The following is a 19,788-nucleotide window of genomic DNA, read 5'->3' as shown; positions in this document are numbered from 1 at the left end:
TGTACTCATGCCAAGATTGAAGAACAGGCTTGCAAGGGAGGTGCTACTGCAACCGTCTGCACAAGGAGCCCGCTCGAGCTACTGTTGACGGTCAACTTGGCACAGGAGTTCTCTTCGTTTGCTAAAAAGAGAAGCACGCTTTTTTCCACATAAGAGTGGCATCCTGCATTGTTTATATCTAGATATCACCGTGTTGCTACAGGCATCACATTCTTTCACCTGACAATGTATAGGTCCCAGATTTTTATTCTCAGTCACATCCTTCACAAATATCAGCTTTGGCGACAACCTGCGGCTTGTAATTTTTATTGCTAAAAGAGGTATTAAATTTCTTTCAGCATTTGAACCATAAATTGTTTACTCACTTTCCATCTAATTCCGCCAGTAACTGTTTTGCCAGTGGCTGGCCGCAAAAGGAAGAGCGCAAACCTTTCAAGAATCCGTAGCATAACTGATGATTGAGGCATGCACCATTGAACCATTTCCGTGCTGCCATTCGTATTTATTTTTGTTCTTGTTCTTTGAGCGTATCCCTTGGTGTCAATCACGTGGTCGTGTAAATCTGTCATGTTGTAACTAATATTCAATCAGGTAGGTGTTTCCAATTTTTATTTTGTTCCCAAATCATACCGTTTTGTGTGAATTACTGAAATAGTGTAAGTTTGTATTGTTTTCCTAACCAGAATTCAATAGGTTGTCTTTTAAATTTTTTGCTGTTTTCTGTTGTGCTGCCATTTCACTAAGTGTGAATCATTTCATCATGTAAATTTCTACTGCCCTGGTAACCGCCGTACAATTATTTCTGTATACACACCTCTTCTAGTGTTCATACCCATTTCCCTTGATGTTGATATGGTGGATGAAGCCTAAATTTGTGTAACACTCACAACAACCACTCAACACCACTTCTGTGTTTCCAAGGTGCCTTTTTTATTGTTCCGCAAATTTTTCACTACACGTGAACTATTTAGTTTCGTAAATATGCTTTGTTTTTGTAACCACCATTTATTCATTCCTTCGTTTCAACCCTTTTCTTGCGGTTTTTCCACCCATTTCACCTATAGTGAGATGTGTCAAGTTGCTAACTATCTTAAGTTGCTAACTAACTTCTACCTTGGGTTTACATGTGTGCTTTTTTTCAATATTTGGTCAACCTTTCTTCTGTGTGTGACGTATTTATAGTAAAAAATATTCGCACTTTTCTTGTATTTATACAACGCATACCCGGTGGGCCAGGGAAGATAGGAATCAAAATTGAGGTGGTTGAGTAGCGAAAGCATATTACATGTTTTGGCAGTCAATGTAAACTGTTTAACCTCAACTCTTTTGTGTTTTATGTGTACTTTGAAAGCTTTCTTACTACCAAGCTGCAATTACACACAGCTAAGTTGGCAAGACTGTCATTTTAATTAATTTTATTTTAGAATTGTTCCTTTGGCAGTTTTTTCACAAAAGTCCTGTAGAGCCGTGCTGTGTGTTACAATTTGATGATGCTACTGTGGTTGCCCTGTGTCAAGGACGCTTGTGCTGATCAGGACTGGTTTGCTGTTACTTACTGCCACTTGTCTTCGATGCGACATTTCTTCTTTAGAGCTGTGCTTTCTGTCCTTCTGCAAGAGTGTGTGGTCAGCGTGGCACTTCAATTATGCGACTTTATGCAGTGTGCAACACTTCAAAAAAAGAAACACATTATTCTAGAAACCAGGTGCCAAGTAATAGCAAACATTGCAGAATATCTAGCAAGATATGTGTTTGAAGTATAAATGCAAACAACACGTAGGGAACCTTAGAAATCGGGGTAGCAAAACACCCAAATGTTGTAAAAAAAATGTAAATTTCTAGCATACAGGTTCTACTCAACAATATTATACAAACGTACACTAGTCACGAATATAACTAACTAATCATTGCGCAGATGACAAAAAACAACGTAGAACAGACATCTATATACGTCTTTTAAGCGTACCACTACCATATCCATAAGATGTAAAACTAAAATAACGGCCCGTAAACCGCATATAAAAGTACCTTAAAAGGTCTAGCTTACGTTATTCTTTGTGTTATTTGGATAGGTTTTTTTAATGTAGCGACGTTGAAGATAGGTAATTTCACTCCCAACGGTACGTCTCCTGCACATCTGCAATGTCGATTGCTGACGCCTCTAGGATATCTGCAACTCACAACGTGGTTGGCTGTGCCGAGACGCTGGGTACCTCCCAGGGGATCGTGTGCGCGTTTGGACTCCCATTCGACGACGTAGACTCAGTGAGAACCGTCTGGGACAATATGTTGCTCCCTATGGGATTCTACAACGTGTTGGCCAAATTAACTACGAGGTGATCCCTGATGCTGATTCCAGAACACCACAAGAACCGACGTGGCCTGAATTCGTCCACGTGGTACACTGCAGCCTTACTATGCACGATTAACTTTTCTTTTGTTTGTCCGGACTCTATTTTCGCATCAGAACGAAGATCCCTTTGGGGGGGGGGGGGGGGTAATGCCTCAAACCATGTTTTGAGTTTGTTTGCTTATGGTCTGTATTTGCCGACCGGCTGCGCCGGGTGGTTATCTGTGTTATCTCTTGGCCAAGTGAGACACATGTACAATTGTTTGTGCCGCACGCGTTATCTTCTTTGATAGCGAGAGTGTCGCAAACAAACTTCACCAATACAGAATAATATATGATCTACACTGTTCTAGATACAATTCGACAGTTCGAGAAGCCCTCAGCCTGAGAGATAAGGGACCGCAGAGCAGACGCCGCGGCATTTCACCCGCCGACAGCAGTGTACGGACGTCTCTTTGTTAACTGCTGATTCGCCGCCTCTGCATTGTTTAAGTTGTTAGGTGAGCACAAGGTCGCTCCAATAAACTCGTTTTTTGTTCAAGAGAGCTGCGCAGTCTTTGGCTACGTGACAATAGACATTCAGAACTTAAGCAATCAAAGGCCTCTAAACATCTTATCAGATTGCGTAAAAAGGCGCACCAGGCTCGACAGTACATGAAACGACTTGCACGGTTGCGGTGGCTCGAATACTGCATTTCATTCAGTGAAAAGACAGGTTCAAGCAAGGTGTGTTAGCCATTTTGTACCGTGAGTAGTAAGGCCAAAATGGCGCATTTGTTCAGAAACATGTTTCTGGCAACCAGTCTTTCTACTGCAGAATTAGAGGGAGAGGCAGCTTGGCATTTCCGCAAGCAAGCGTTGTTCTTTCACCGATTACGTATCAGTGGGAATTACCAGAGGTCACCCAAAAGGCATAGCTCACTCCAAAGCAACTGGCAGCAGCGTTGGGGGTGATTAATAAAAGGAGCACCACTTCAACTATGGGATTACATTGTGAATGCTTCAGGAAGTGGATGGAGATGCGAAAATGCAGCGGTTCTCAGGAATAAACGCTGTGTCGATGCCAGGTGAGCTGGCACTCGATTGGAAGCACTGCGTGGTTTACCCCTTTCCCAAGGCAGAAAAATCAAATGCATATAATCAACAACGACGCCGCAATCAGCAGTATGTTGACGCCGCTCCTGACATTCCAGGTCCTGGCGTGCTGGCTGCCCGCGGGCATGCCCGCACTCCAACCTGCCCCGTTCGTGCTCCCCCCTGCCGAGCGCCTCCCTTCCGTGCGGTTGCCTGCCGACGCTCGGAAACGCAGCACCTCGCCTCCTCCACCCGTGCACCTGCCTCCGCTGACCAGCCCCGCTTGGCTTCACAGCTCCGTGACGTCAGCCTCCCCGGATTCCACGGGCCTACTTAAACTCCGGAAAGCCGCCAAAAGTCCGGGGCACGACGCCGCAATCAGCAGTATGTTTACGCCGCTCCTGACATTCCAGGTTGGTTACTGCAAACTTTCTAAAGAATTTAGGAGCGGCAATCGTTTTCTTGTGGCGGTGTCGTGCCCCTACGACTTTAACTGGTTGTGCCGGAGTGACACCAGAGACTGGCTATTTTGGCTTGTTAACCCTTTTACGTCCGCGGTGTGCCATGTTGCATTGTCACAATTGCTGCTAGCCCTAACAGGCGACGTGGAGTCGAACCCAGGCCCTGATAGCATACAGGAATCTAGTGCGCAGATCGACGCCGGAGATATCTCTGCTGTTATGCAGATGCTTACCAGGCTCGCGTCAGGTCAAGAAAGAATTTTGTCGGATTTAGCGGACATACGGACTAGGCAATTCCCCACTGAGGAAAAAGTGAAGAGCTTGACTGAACGTGTCAATCTTCTAGAACAAGCTCGATCGCAGTCCAGTAACTCTTCGGCCGATTTTAAAGCCCCGTCTGCAGAAATAGCTGCTTTGAAAGCTTCCACGGATGACTCCGAAAATAGGCTACGAAAGAACAACCTTCTCTTTTTTGGTTTTGAGGATAACCCGTCCGAAACCTGGAAACAAGCCGAAGAAACCGTTGTTGCGTTCTGCTCTACTAAGCTAGGTGTCTCGCTTGACCCACTTAATATTGATCGAGCGCATAGACTGGGGTCTTACAGTGAAGATAAAAACCGCCCCATAATAGTTCGCTTTGTTAGATTCGAAGATAAAGATGAGGTGTTGGGGGTGTGTCCGAAGCTGAAGTCCAGTGACATTTCCATCAGGGAAGACTTCTCTCGTTCAGTGCGCTTAGCCCGCAGGAAACTTACCGAATTTGCAAAGGCTCGCTCTTCCTCCTATAAATTAAGGCATGATAAGCTTCGTATGGACGGACGAGACTTCCTTTACCACGCTGATACGGATGTTGTCATGCTGCAAAAAAAGTGAACTTGAAACGGAGTCGAGCAATCCCTGTTACTGCAGTTAGCGATACCGTCAGCGTTCCTCGATGCAGCCTTATTAAGTATGAGCCATGCCGTCCTTCACTTTTAAACATTATGCTTATCAATTGCCGAAGCGTTAACAACAAAACCGACGAGTTTACAGGGCTCGTATCATCTTTTGGCCCTGACATTGTTATCGGGTCTGAATGTTGGTTGGATGAATCGATTTCCAGCTCTGAAGTACTTCCTGCGGAATATGTGGCCTATCGCAAAGACCGGAATACGCACGGTGGGGGCGTTTTTGTTCTGGTCAAGCACAGCTTGCCAAGTTTCGTAGTTAACTTTGAGGCCAACAGCTGTGAATCTGTTTGGTGTAAAGTTGTTCTCGAAAAAACAAACAGCCTACAGTTGGAGCATTTTACCGTCCGCCTAATGACAACAGCAGCCATACCTTTATACCCTCTCTCAAATGTTACTTACGGTTTCAACTGATTACTTTCTCGTCGGTGGTGACTTTAATATGCCGGATGCGCAGTGGATTAACAAACTTCCAGTACTTCCTTCGCGCTCATCCCTGTCGTCGGCTTTTTACGATCTTTTTGCAACACATGGTCTTTATCAATTCGTGGTGGAACCAACACGGCGTCATAGCAATGCCGCTTCCACCTTAGATCTTCTGATATCAAACTCTCCTTCGTTGCTTCAATCTGTTTCCATAGATCCCGGAATAAGCGACCATGATGCAGTGGTTGCCCGTCTCCTTGCTTCCAAACCGTACATACCGCCTCGGAAACCCAGGAAAGTTTATTTCTTTGATAGTGGAAATTACTCTCGTATTTCTGAAGCGCTTGAGTCAAGCTTCGATAGTTTCTCAGTACAAAGCAGCACTGTATCTGTCTCTGAGTTATGGCTGCTGTTTAAAGAGCAACTTTTAAAGCTCATTGACTTGCATGTCCCCTCTAAGCTTCTTTCTGCGAGACACCGAAAAAATAAACCTTGATTTGATAAACCCATACTGGTTCTACTTAATAAGAGGAATCGTATATTCAAACGGTATAGAAAAAATCCCGATCCACTGCAATTTTCTAAGCTTCGACAGCTTGGTTCCGAAATCAAGGTCAAAATCACAGAAGGAAAAAAGCGGTATTTTGACTCTCTTGGTTCTAGAATTAAAGAAAATCCAAAGGAACTCTGGAAATTGGTGAAATCTAACAGCAAAGATGATGTTGGTATCCCTCCGTCAATCCACGTGCAGCTGTTACCAATGATAGAGAAAAATCAAGCTGTTTTAATGATTACTTTGTCTCAGTGTATTCTACGCTAGTACCTCAACATCTTCCAGTCTTCTTGAGCAACGCACTTGATGATATGCCGGATATTGCTATTCACTACTCTGGAATAGTCAACCTTCTCCAAAAATTAAAACCACACTCGGCACAAGGTCCAGATAGGATACCCAATCTTGTTTTGAAATCCTGCGCACATGTCATCTCAAAGTATTTAGAAGTACTGTATCACAAATCTCTTGAAACCTAAGAATTACCTGAAGACTGGAGGATGGGCGACATTGTTCCGATTCATAAAAGTGGGCCCTGGGACAATGTCATGAACTATAGACCCATATCTTTAACATCTGTGTGCTGCAAAACCCTGGAGCACATAATTTACACTAACATCTTTACCCACCTTCCAAACAACAGTTTCTTTGTTCCTTACCAACACGGGTTTAGAGCTGGTCATTCATGCGTAACTCAGTTAGTGGAATTTACCCATGACATATTTACATCATTTGATAAAGGTTTACGAACAGACTGCATACTATTAGATTTCCAGAAAGCGTTTGACAAAGTGTCCTATGTTCTCTTACTCCATAAGCTTTCACTTCTTGGTTTACCAGATAACATCCTTTTTTGGCTCAAAAACTATTTGACAGGTCGTTTACAAAGAGTGGTAATTAATGGCGCAGAATCAGAATATGCATGCGTATCTTCTGGCGTTCCGCAGGGTCCGTCTTCGGTCCACTTTTATTTCTTATATATATAAATGACATTGGCACAGGAATCACTTCGAAAATCCAGCTGTATGCAAACGATTGTGTCCTTTACAGACAAATTAATAACGACTCTGACCGAGTAGCATTACAGACAGACCTAAAAAAATTTCTTCATGGTGTGACAGGTGGCTTATGTCCCTGAACATCTCAAAATGAATGCATATTTGCTTCACGCGCAAGCGTCAACCAATCGGTACACAGTACTGCTTCAAAGGCTCCCCATTATCAGAAACAAGCGAAGCAAAATACCTAGGTGTCACGTTTTCCGCCGATCTGACATGGAATCGTCACGTTCAAAGCATCACTTTAAAAGCAGGACGAGTACTAAATTTTATTAAACGGAACTTTAAGCACGCGCCAATATATGTCAAGAGAACACTTTACCTAAGCAACGTTCGCCCGATTCTGGAATACGCGTCCGTTGTGTGGGACCCGCACACACAAATTCTTGTCAATAGCTTAGAAAGGATACAGAAACGCGCAGCCCGATTCATAACCGTCATTTACTCATTCCAAAGCAGTGTCACAGAAATAAAACGGCACATATGTTTGGAAGATCTTTCACTGCGCCGTGTTGTTTCCCGCCTCTCTTCCCTTCGAGATGCCGTCTTCAATCGCACACCAGTAAACAAAAAGACTTACCTGCAATCACCAACATACATATCCGGGCGCCCCGACCACTTATTCAAGATAAAAGAAATGTGCGCGCGCACAACCACATAACAAAACTCCTTTTTTCCCCGTACAATACGCGAATGGAACCTGCTGCCCCTGAACTAATCGAAGTTGCTTCTGATGTGACGTTCCCCACTGTCCTTCAAGAATATATTTATGGATAAAAATGTACTCGCCATTTGAAACTTACTTTTTTTATATTTATGCTTTGCAATGTTAGCCAGCGTGCTGTGTAAATGAATGTATCTTGTTACCTGGCCGATATTTGTTTTTAGTGCTGTCTCATGTGCTCCCTCAGAATGTACCACATGTGTGATTAGTATTGTACTCACGGACTGCAGTGTGTGGCTTACTAACGCAAACCTTGTATGTTTTCTTACAATTGTTTTTTTTTCTTTCTTCAACCTTTCAAAGAGTGTGCAATGTTGTATTTTATATCGATTATTTGTCCCCCCTACTATAATGCCCAACGGGCGAAGTAGGTATGCAAATAAATAAATAAGTAAATAAACATGCGGCCCAAATACCTTCCTTTCACACATTAAAAGCTACTTAATTGCATGGTTCTCACCAGGTTATTATACATTGCTGAGCGCGCAGACGCGGAGGTGTACTGCGGCAGAAGGAAAACCGGGTTTCGACTTAGTCTTTGGACCCACGAGAGCCTGCTCCTCCACCGCAACTTAACTGGCAAGAAACTTTGAGAGAGCGATTATCCCTGGCGTGTTTATGGCCGTCCACCTCCAGACGGCTTTCGACACCGTTTCAGCCATCGCCATTTTTGAAGCTCTCCAAGACTACGCTGCAGGTACGCTCGGGATTAATTTTGTTAAAAACATTTTTAATGGCCGGACCCTAAATTCGAACGCATTTCAACTATCAACGTGTGTTCATCAATACCACTGGTGTACCGCAAGGAGCCCTCCTGTAGCCCGCGCTGATTACTTAGTAATGCGAAAGAATAAAAAGTTTCATAACCATTCACACCTGGACAACGCCATGTATGGAGATGGCCACGCTGTTTACCCTAGTAATTCGAAAGATTAAAAACATTTTTAAAACAATCCACATCTGCACAACACTATGCTGGCTAATTGCATCACCGTCGAAGTTCACCCTCAATGTACTAAGCTTACAATGCATCCTGTGATCGGCACTATTGGGCTTGGACTTGGTACTATGGGCACGTGCGTGCCCCCAAACTCAAATGAGTCTTTCTGAAGAGCAGACAAAGTACTTCATCGGTGGTAGGCTCGACCACCTGCTGGCCCATATACCATTAGCACTGAATGCTCAACTTATCGAGCGTGCTGCTCACAGGTGGCTCCAGGTACTCGGCGTGCCACTCCACGAAGACAGGAATCCACAGCGTAGATCTGGCTGATAACATATATTTTTGAAGCAGCACATTAGTATCATTAACAGAATTTAGGGCCGCTCGGAGATACAACAACACAGGTTCTGTAAACACTTACGCAGGCTGTGCTGACCTCCAGACCCTTCTGTGCTGCTACATGGGTTACCCTTACCAAGAAACCATTTCAGCAACTGAAGGCATTACAATGCCAAATCCTCGGGGTAATTACTCGTTTACTTTGGCACATCCGCTTGAATTTACAGAGGCCCCTGTCGGCACTATTATAACAGAGAGGGCTGAAGGTCAAAACAGGAGACGCGGGGCCACATGCGAAGGGGCAAGTAGTGCAAAACACCCCTCCACTTAGGTACTGATCTTTCCATTCGCACAATACGATCCCGACCTAACGCATGCCAAGGGTGCAGTCAGGAGCGAGCCCAAGCAGTCGCTGTGGGATTTGGTTCCACCATACCCCACTCCCCAGTCCTTTGGATTGTCCAATCGCACAGAAGTGCCCCTGCAGATTCACTGTCTGGTGCCGCGCTCACTGATGATCTGCTGGCCAAGTGGCGTGCCTATGTGCCAAAGCGCCACCAGCATGCTGTGTATCATTAGGAACATGTGCCTGGTGTTGCCTGCGCTTTGTGTAGCAAAGGAGATATGCCCACTGCACACCACGTGTTGTGGAAGTCTCCCGGCCTCCACACGCTTCGTAGAAACTGTCCCCCGCCGGTAATCTAGCGGCTTGTAGACAGGCAAACACCTCTCCAGCTCATCGACACAGGGAAGGTGCTGACTTGTGTGGGGTAGTTCGCGTGTTTCTGCGACGTCGACACCCGAATGCTATCTTTAAACCTCCCCCAACTTCCGTCCATCCCCAAGAAAAGCGACGTGCCCACACTATCTAATCAAGTTTTGTTACTCAAATGGCTCCAATAGCAAAGGACTAAATTGTTCTTTGCGTCACTCACCGGCAAGCATATCAAACTGAGCAGCCGCCTATGTGTTCTTTGAAATGTTTGAGGGTTGCAATAGAAAATGTTCAGAACTAAGTGGTAATACGTTTCCTGTTTTCTGTCGCTGGTTCATCCGCACCACCTGATGGCTCACCTCGTCATACACTTTGTTATCAGAACCACCTGTGCAATTTTTATTGTCTGCTATATTAAACCACTGAATGGGTATTTCTGTCATTTGGCAGATTGGCAGCGACGACCGCGCTGGAATTACAATACTCTATTTGAACTCATTAAAGGCTGCCGTGGAAATTGGCTACAATGACGCGCTGGTGTGTGTGTTGCTTGATTACTCTCGACCATCTGCCACAACTGATTAATCGCATCCGCTACCCCTGTGCCCACGACGAAGTGTGCCTTTTTAAAGTTGTAGGTATAGTGCAACACTAACTTTGTTTTTTTGTCACATTCCAGGGACGGCAGCGAATAGAGCAGTCGCCACACAGTCATCATTTTTAAAGGTTTGAAGGATGCCCTAAAAAATTGTGTACAGTTTAGCTGTGTTTCCTGTAAACGACTTTAGTGGATCTGCACTATCGGATGGATCGCGTTCCCTTACCCCCTGCTTCCATGACGAAGTGTGCATTTTTAGGTGGCTGCAAGGATATAACAGCGAGTTCGAACGCTACGTAAACGGCGGATTCGTCACAGTGTTTCTCTAAGAAAGGTTTCAGGGCTTGGCTGAATACTGTCTACAAATATGCGCAGTGGAGTGTGCTGCTTGCCGGTACGGGTGCATCTGCACCACCTGATACCTCGACTGGCTGCACCACCAGTTCTCAGGAACAAGAAGAGCCTTTTTATTGAAGCGGCTCACAAACTAACACACCAAGTCTGTCTTAGTGTTACTTATCATTAAACAATGTGAACTGGGTGCTCGCTTCACATTGTGCTTCTTTGGATGGCTTGGGGGGTGACCTGGAAAATGGGAAAATTACATCAATGTTAAGTTCCTGCTTCCCGACCAGGTTGCATCTGCGCCATCTTAGAAATCGCCCTATGGTATCCCTGTTCGTTTTACGATGTGCGGCTGTTTTATTTAGGCGGCTCCTAAGAGGAACATCAATTAGTCTATGTGTCACTTCACAGAAAAGAAAGCAAGGAGAGCGGGCACCTAAGAGTCTTTGAATGGTTTGAGTGCTGTCCAAAGGTGTAAACTTCAGCCGTGGGCAGTTCATTCTCGCCAACTTGGTTTCATTTACACCATCTGATGCATAGTCTCACAAAAATCCTGTTTACATGAGCATGTGTATTTTTACGTCACTTTTATAAGGGATCACTAAGTTCGGTTTTTCTTCACCAGACAGCGAAAGCGACGAACCTAGTGTCCGCATTGCAGTGTTCTTTTTTGAATAATATTAAGGCTGCCGTAAACACTTTCTTCAATTCATCAGTATTACGCTTCCTGCTTGCGACTGGATTATCTGGATCATCTGCAATTTCGCCTAGCCAAATACCCTGTTCCCTGGGCTCTTTCATTGAAATTGGAGGCAGAGACCTGAGCAGTCCACTAGAGTCTTTATATTGGAAGATCTTAGTGCTGCCCTTGATAGTGTCTACCATTCAGAGGTGATAAGTTGCGTGCTTACTGATTCTGGTGCTTGTGCACCACCTGAACATTGCCTCAGCATACCCTCTGGTGGCAGAACTCGATGTGCTTTTTATTTGTGGCTCTAATAAGGAAACAGCGAAGTCGCCTTTGGTTCTCTTGGAGCGAAGCCAGCAAAAACTGGTCGCATCAGAGTCTTCTTAAAGGAAAGGTTTGTGTGCTGCCTTTTATTCTGTCCACTATTAAGGGGTGATAAGTTTCCTGCTTACCGACTGGGGAGAATCTGCCCCGTCTGTTGGATGGCATCGCGATACTCGCTGTTCCTAGGACCATATGTGGCTTTTCGATTGAAGCGTCGCCTAAACATAACCCTCCGTTCGCTTTTGTGTTACATGTCATTAAGGAAGCGAACCGGGCGGTTGCCTCACACTTTCCCTTGTATCCTTTTTTTAGTAGGTTTTACGGCTGCTCTACAAATTTTCTACAATTCAGCAGTGTTCAGTTCCTGCTTGCAAACTCGGATTCATTTAAACATTTAATACAGCGCCAACCATATGCGCGTTGCCAGCCCCACGTGTGGCTCATTTATTCAAGCTGCTCCTGAACAAAACATCAGTTTATCTTTGTGTCACTTGGCAGTAAAGAAAGCGAAAAGAACGGTCACCTCACAGTAGTCTTTTTTAAATAGTTTTAGGGCTGCACTAGGAACTGCCTACAATTGAGCAGTTGTAAGATTGCTACTTTTTGACTTGGGTGCATCCACTAGATCTGATCAATCGCCTCGCCATTGCAGTTACAGGGCCACATGTGCCACTGTTGACTGGCTCGTATAACCATGGCTCAGTCCAGTTTTGCTTGACTTGACAGCCAATGCAGCAACAAGAGCACATGCCTCAGATTCTTCCCATCTAAAGGGTCTGAGGAATTTCCTGAATAGTGTCTATAATTCATCTTGGTAAGTTTGCTGCTTGCTGACTCGGACGCATCTGTACCATCTAATGCATCGCCTCGCAATGCCCGCTGTCTCAGCACAATGTGTCCCTTTTTTATTTCAAGTTCTCATAACAAAACACTCAGATTGTCTTTGGGTCACTTGAAATTGAAGGCAGCAACCAGTGATGGTTTCACGTTTTTCTTATTTGTAGGGGTTAAGTGGTGTTTTGGAATTTGTCTACAATTCAGCGGTGTGGTTCCTTCTTGTAATCATGCTATGCATAACATTGCAGAGATTGTCTTTTTGTGTGACGCCCTTTCTTATAGGTATTTTACTTCTCTTCTTATGGAGGATGGTGGTGGCTGTGGACCCACTTTAAATATACTCTAGTATTTTTACATAATGCATGTGTACATCCTAATTCCATAATGTCTGAATGACTGCTGAAGTTTCGACCGAGTCAAATGCTTTTTCGTAATCTATGAAGGCTATATAATGTGGTTCAGTATGCTCTAAACACTCTCTATCACCTGAATGGTCGGGTAAATGTGGTTCGTGGTTGAATAGCCTTCAGGAATCCTTGCTTGTTTTTTAGGTTGACTGAAATATTAGCTCGCTGAAATTCTGTTAGCGAATACTTCGGCAACTACCTTGTAGACGACTGACAGTAAGTTGATCCGCTTGTTTTCTTTTCAAGTCCTTCATGCGACCTTTCCTGTGGGTTATGATGATATTCGCGTTCTTCCAAGATTCCGGTGCACTCGTGATCATTAGGGATTGCGTATATAGTTTTGCCAATTTTACTACTACGATTTGCCCGCCATCCTCAAAAAGGTCTGATATTATATGATCTTCAATAGGCGCTTTGCCGCCTTGTATTGCTTTAAAAGCCTTGCTTGCTATTTCTGTTATTACTGGCGGGATACCTATCTCTTCTGAAATACTTTCTCGCACGGCATTATCCTGCATGTTCCGGCTATGCAAATATCCCTGCAGAATTCCACGGCTACTATAACTTTTATATTCCTATTTGTGACGATATTCTTTTGCTTCCCTTAAGTGCATACCTGATTTTCCCCAAACCCTAGACGTGCCTTTACTGATTCCAGGCTGTCTACATTCTTTACAGCATATCCGGTCCTCTCCATAATACACTTCGGTATTTAGCTGTCTTACCCTTATTGATGAACTTCGAAAGTTCCCCTAGTTCTATTCTGTCTGCTGGGGTAGATTGTCATGGCTTCCTATTTGTTAATTAGATCTTTTGTCTCCGGGGAAAGTTTAGTTGTACGCTGTCTAGCCATCCTACCCAAACTTCTACTACACACTCCTTGATGATGCATGTAAAATGTCACTGGCTTCCTGTGTCATACGCTCTGCTTCCTCGGTAAGCGCTGAAAATCGGTTCTGGAGCCAGTTCCTATTTGCCGACTCACGTATATTTCTCCATTTGATGCACCGCCTCGCCAAGCACCCTCTTCAAAATACTCCGGGAGCCATTGTTAGTTTTGGATTCTGCAGCAGAACACTCAGGATGTCTTTGCTTCACTTGGCAGTGAAAGGAGCGGGCAGACTGGTCGCCTGTTAGTGTTTTATTTGAGAAAGTCGAGTGCTGCCTTTTACTTTGCTTTTAATTCACTAATGTGAAATTTCATGTTGTCTCATTCGGGTACATCTGCACAATCTAATGCAGCGCCTCTTCATACACCTGTTTCCGGACACTATGCAGCTTTATAATAAAAGACTCCTAAACACCTACTCAGTTCATCTTTATGTCGCTTAACAAAAAAGAAAACGAAAATAGCGGTCACCTGACTTTCTTATTTGAAAGATTTGTGGGATGCCAACGAGTATTCACGGATTCAGCAGTGTCAATTTTTCTGCTTGCCGAGACAGTTGCACCTGCCCTGTGTAAGGCCTTGCCTCAACATACATACCCCTGTTCGTATGACCGCGACTGCATTTTATTAGGTGCAATGCATACCACAGCACCCGCGCCCCAGTTAAACAATAGTGGCCCAGGTCCAGCGGAGTACGCGTGTCTGCCAACGTACTTGTGAACGATAACGACTGATGACGCTTTGGCTACATAGCACTGGCCCAGTGGTTTTCCCTTACACAGGCAAAGAAGTAGGTTTCTACTTCTTGAAACAAACTTGGAAACAGTTTTTGTAGTTTCTATACACTGAAGCTTAGTATGATGATGTTAAGGTACGGAAGACACAAGGACCAGTTGCATAGATGCAGGAATGACTATCCGAACAATGGTTTTGGTAGAAGTGAGGTTGATTACTTTTAGGGCGGACGATCATATAACAGGCGGGAAGTATAATAGGCATGGGTAAAACAAAAGCAGTTTCACAGAAAGTATCAACATGCAGTCAGATGACATGGGGAAATAAGTCCCAACGGAAGTAAAAATAAAGTTCCTCACACAAATGAACCGGTGGTCGTTGCTTCGGAAACGGCGTCGAGGGCACCAGGCAATGGGCAGGGGCAAGCGTGTCAGAGGCCGCGGGGCTCGTTGATGGGGCCCATTGTTGAAGTGGCGCTGGAGAGGACATTGTGACCACGACGAGGAAGACAATGCAGGTTAGTGGTGATGCAAATACCACACAGCCCAGTGTTTTCTGGCGACGTGGTGCCGGGGCGTCCTTCCTACAGCCACAAGACACCTGGCCATCCCGAAGACAGGCCCTGGAAGTGCCACCGCGGAGACGCTGCTTCTCCATCCTGAGCTTCTTCCTCGTTGCATTCTTTCCTGTTGGACCTTCTCCCGATCTCTGGCTGACTTGAATGCGGCGACGCCTTGCGCCTGCCTTTTCGTCTTCGGTTTTGTTTGTGGTTTCGGGCACCATACCACAATACCCCCACTTTACGAAAGTCCCTTAGGTGACACCACACGCACTTTCTAAATCCAGAAACCAAAAGGAAATAAAGTGCACTACTAAGTGCACTCGGGAAATTTGTGCTGCACAACCCACCTACGCACTTTCACACCAAATGTCTATCAAGTCCCAATACAATTCTGCACAGTGACATCAAATTGCAAACACGTCAGGTTTTAAAATACGAAAAAGTATGTCCGCAGCCCAAGAGAATGTTTCATGCAAATAACAGTGCCACTTTGTTTCTGCAAGCCAGATATTAGGTTTTATCCGCTTATACTTCCAGTTTTTAAAGCCATGAAAGGTTTCCCTACACACACACTTCTGAAGTCCTGTCACTTCCACGTTTCTAGCGTGCGTTCTTAATTTGAACAAGCGACTGGTCACTGAGATGCTTTATTTTTGCTCCTTGCAGTTTGTAGTTGTATATAGATCGTTTAAACTAAAACAGCCGTTTGTGTGACTGGAAGCTTTCGCACAGTAAGAAGTAAAGCTTGCCCGTATTGCCAGACGCTTAGACACTGGCCTTGCGGAGCTAATCTCTCGTAGGTTTACCAGGCTTCTTTTAGGGAGGACCTGGATCGGAAGCGTTATGTTGAGATATTTTTTCCGCTACAGTTTTTGTTTCCAGACTTGACGTTTGCACAGTTACTGGCAACGCTGTTTCATCCTTTGCTGCGCTTTCGCCAACGCTGCACGCTTCCCCAAACTGTAGAAGAAATAATGCTTCCATGTCAGCTGTGTTGGACTCACTATAGTCGCGTTCAGTCGCCGCACCTTTCCCGGGTAGTGCCGCAAGCGAGGAATTGGTTTCACTTGTGGCTCGGCCACCACCTTCTCATCTACCCCAAGACCTGATACGGTACTTTGTGCTTCTTTGAATAAGACGTATAAGCTTTATGAACCGAAGTGCCGAAATCGCACGTTTCTTCTACGTTCGCACTTGAAAATTCCAGGACAAATCTTTCTTGGTCGATGTGAGCTTGCCTAAACATGCTTTGGAGAAGTTAACTTTCCTTATAACAGGTTGCAGATGCCGCACTTCGGTTGACAACATCGAAATGTCGCTGGAGTTGTGCCACCTGATCTTCAAGGTTACCAATCTTCTTCTCTTGGGCTGCTTTCAGTTCCCCATGCCCTTCAATCTTCCAGACGCGCTTTTACAAGGTCAGCAATCTGTTTCTTTTGCGAGTTGTGTGTGTAACACTCTGCAAGGTGTTAGAGGAGAGTGCTGCCCTGGACGCCACCTTTTGATGATAATATAAGGTTCGGAAGAGCCAAGGACCAGTTACAGAGACGCAGGACTGAAGATTGCAACACGTGTTTGGTAGAAGTGAGGACAAATAGTTTTATGACAAACGTTCGCATGGACGGGACGGTAAATATAACAGTACTTGGTAAAACAAAGCTATGTCATAAAAAGTATCAAAATATACTGAGATTACCCGTGAAAATAAATTTCAAGGGAAGTAGAAATAAAGAATGCTCCTCACACAATGCAAATGGTTGTCTTGGGTCAGGAAACGGCGTCGAGGGCACCAGGCAATGGCAAGGGGCAATCGTCTAAGAGGCAGAGGAGCTCGTTGATGCGGCCCATTGTTGAAGGGGCGCTGGGGAGGAGACGCTGAGCATGACGAGGAAGATAATGGAGGTTGGTGGCGATGCAAATACAACCACAACCCAGCGTTGCCGGTGACGTGTTGCCCGGGCGTCCTTACAACGGCCACAAGACACCTGGCAGTCCCGAAGACTGGCCCTGGAAGTGCCGCCGTGGAGACGCTGCTTCTCCATCCTGAGCTTCTTGCTCCTTGTCTTGCTACCTCGCGGATCTTCCCCAGTTCCCTGGCTGAAATGAATGCGGCGACATCTTGCGCCCAGCCTTTTATTCTACGGTTTTCCTTTGTGCTTTTGGCCACCATCCACACTTACTTCTAAGTACATCCATTCAATACAATTAAGGTGTTTTTGTTTTTAAATAAAAACGTTTACACTCTGTCCACGGTGAGCCTGCCCTAAACTCTAATGCAATTCACCAGGATGACAAGTGACGATGCTTCTGTACTCACTATAGGTGAGCCACCCAAAACCACCTAAACGTATCTGAAACCTATACTGATTTGGGTGACTGTTCATTTTACTCTGAGCTAGGCAAGCACCCATCCACAGAGGAAACCTTCACCCAGAGGCTGCGGGATATCACAATATGCTCAGTGGGGATTGATAAACAATGCAAAGAGTTAAGTGTGAATAAATGAATAGGGTAAATCACGTGTTCGAAATTTGTTCCTTTTTGCCTCCACATGCAAGATTCAGTTAGAAAATCCTGCTAATTATAGCATTGCTTTAGCTTTTCTTCACAGTTGTGGCGGTGGTGCGGGCTATATCGGAGACCACTTTATCGAAATTGTTAGGCCTGGCGACCGTATTTTTTTCCCGCGGATTTTCTTATTTTCACATAGCAAAGAAATCATGCCGGCGTCATTTCACAAAAATGGTAGTAGCAACACAGACTTTATAAAATACTTTCACATTATCTGGCAGAAGATATTTCTTTCAAAGAAGACGTTCTATTCCAGAGCGACTTAGATATATTAGGAAAGTTCCCATCACTAAAAGGAAACAACAATTGGCAAATACGTTCTTGCAAACGGCTGAGTAACAGTGGTGATTTGATAAGTACCATACGGCACGCCTTAGATTTATTGTAGCACTGACGACTAGCCATGAAGAATCGGCGGTTTTCACTTAGCCTTGAAAATATTTCACCTGTTCTCGCTTTCCGAACACGGGTTGATAAAACATGAATCAGGAAAGGGTAATAAAAAAACAGCTTTGAAAGAGGCAAAAATATGAAATTTTTCTTTATATGTTACCGTGATGTAACAAGCTGCTTCCGTTTAAAATGACCGCTGCAATATAAAAACAATTTCTTTCAGCATATTGATTAAACAACACAACCTACACACCTTATTTGTCGCGAAAAATATTTCAGAATCATCCTGCGTACGAGCAAATTCAGTCAACGTTTGGCGTTCGCAAATATTTTGGATGAATTTCGACAACCCAGGTTTCCGGCTTCAATAGAAATTTAGGTCAAATACATCCTAAATGGGAGAAAACAGAAATACTAATTTGAGAAACATGCTGCTCCCCAAAACATTACCACAAATCAACGGTCAAAATATCTTTATGAAAAATGATTTTATTGAAAATGCCGGAGGAACACTAGGTTTTCCATTGCTTCCTGGAAAGATTTGTTTGGTTGTCTGGAGATTTCTACACGTTGGGTGAAGTAATGAAATGTACCACGAACCAAGCCTAGCTAATCCATTCAAGGCCTTTTTTCGTTATTTATTTATTAATACATACTGCAGTCCCTCTTACGAATATTACAGGAGTAGACAAACAAATGATGAAGTGAATAAAAGGAGAAACAAAAACACGAGCCCATGGCACAAATTGTCTGGTTCACAATACTACACAAGATACAAAATGAACAAAGGCCACACCTTAGAGAGCAAGTGAACATGGAAATTTCTACTTAACACACACGTGATAGTGCACTCAGAAACCTATCTAAAGGGAGCCCGCGGGTACTAACTCATAGCAAGTTCTAGAGCTGAATAGTCAAAGGAAAAAAACTCTACTTCAACAAATGAGTTTTGGGGTGAAATGGCTTAATATTTAGCGCATGTTGACACCTGGTGTGAACAGAGGGTGGTGTGGAAAACTGCAGATACCTGTGAAGGGACGGCAAGCGCGGCGAATAATCAAGGTGTACAGGAATTTTAAGCATTCTGAATGGCACCGAGCAGATAACGGAGTTAAACCTAAGGGACCCTTTGTTGGACGTAGGCGAAAATGCGCGGTCATACCTTGAGCACGTAAAACGGACCGGGTTTTTTGTATGAATTTTTCTTTTGCAATTTCGGATGCTTTGTGTGGATTCCACACGACAGAACCACATTCGAGTACAGTATTTGATGGGGACCATGACCACCTCGTCACCATCGTTGTGCATTGCAAAAACATTGTAATTTCTGAGGTCGACTAAACACAATTCTTTGTTACCCACACTGCTTTTCTACACAAAGAGCACTATCGTCTCTTTTGTTACATTTCTGTGTAGGTGAAATTCAGATCCCTCCGAACGGAGTTTGTTCGGAACTTAAAGCAATGTGTTACGTAGTTTACCGTGTTACGCGGATGATAAAGCTAAGCGTTTTTGTAGGCTTTGACGACATGGGTTGCAAATTCGTCCACCAGTTGCAACTAAGTTAGACCATCGCAGTGACTGAGCCAAGTCGTCTCGTTTGCTTTGATATCCTTAGGAAATTCAAATTAGGTTTTCTACCCAACCACTTCTGAAAATGAGTGTAGTTTTTTAGATGGAGCATTTTGTCGATTGTGAGGTTTGGTTTATTTTTTTAGTGAAAACGTTGCTAACGTTTTGTGACACCCTTTTCAATATGCTTAGTTCTGCAAAAATGTTGCGCTTAGCAAAGAATATTTGAACACTGCTGTAAAAGCCACACCCTCGAAACTGCTTTACACCCTTTCTA

This window comes from Haemaphysalis longicornis, unplaced genomic scaffold, assembly GCF_048455015.1.
Source record: "Haemaphysalis longicornis isolate Haplotype H1 unplaced genomic scaffold, Haemaphysalis longicornis Haplotype H1 scaffold_11, whole genome shotgun sequence".
Lineage (NCBI taxonomy): Eukaryota > Metazoa > Arthropoda > Arachnida > Ixodida > Ixodidae > Haemaphysalis > Haemaphysalis longicornis.
The sequence above is the reverse complement of the archived record's forward strand: the minus strand, read 5'-3'. Positions refer to the sequence as shown.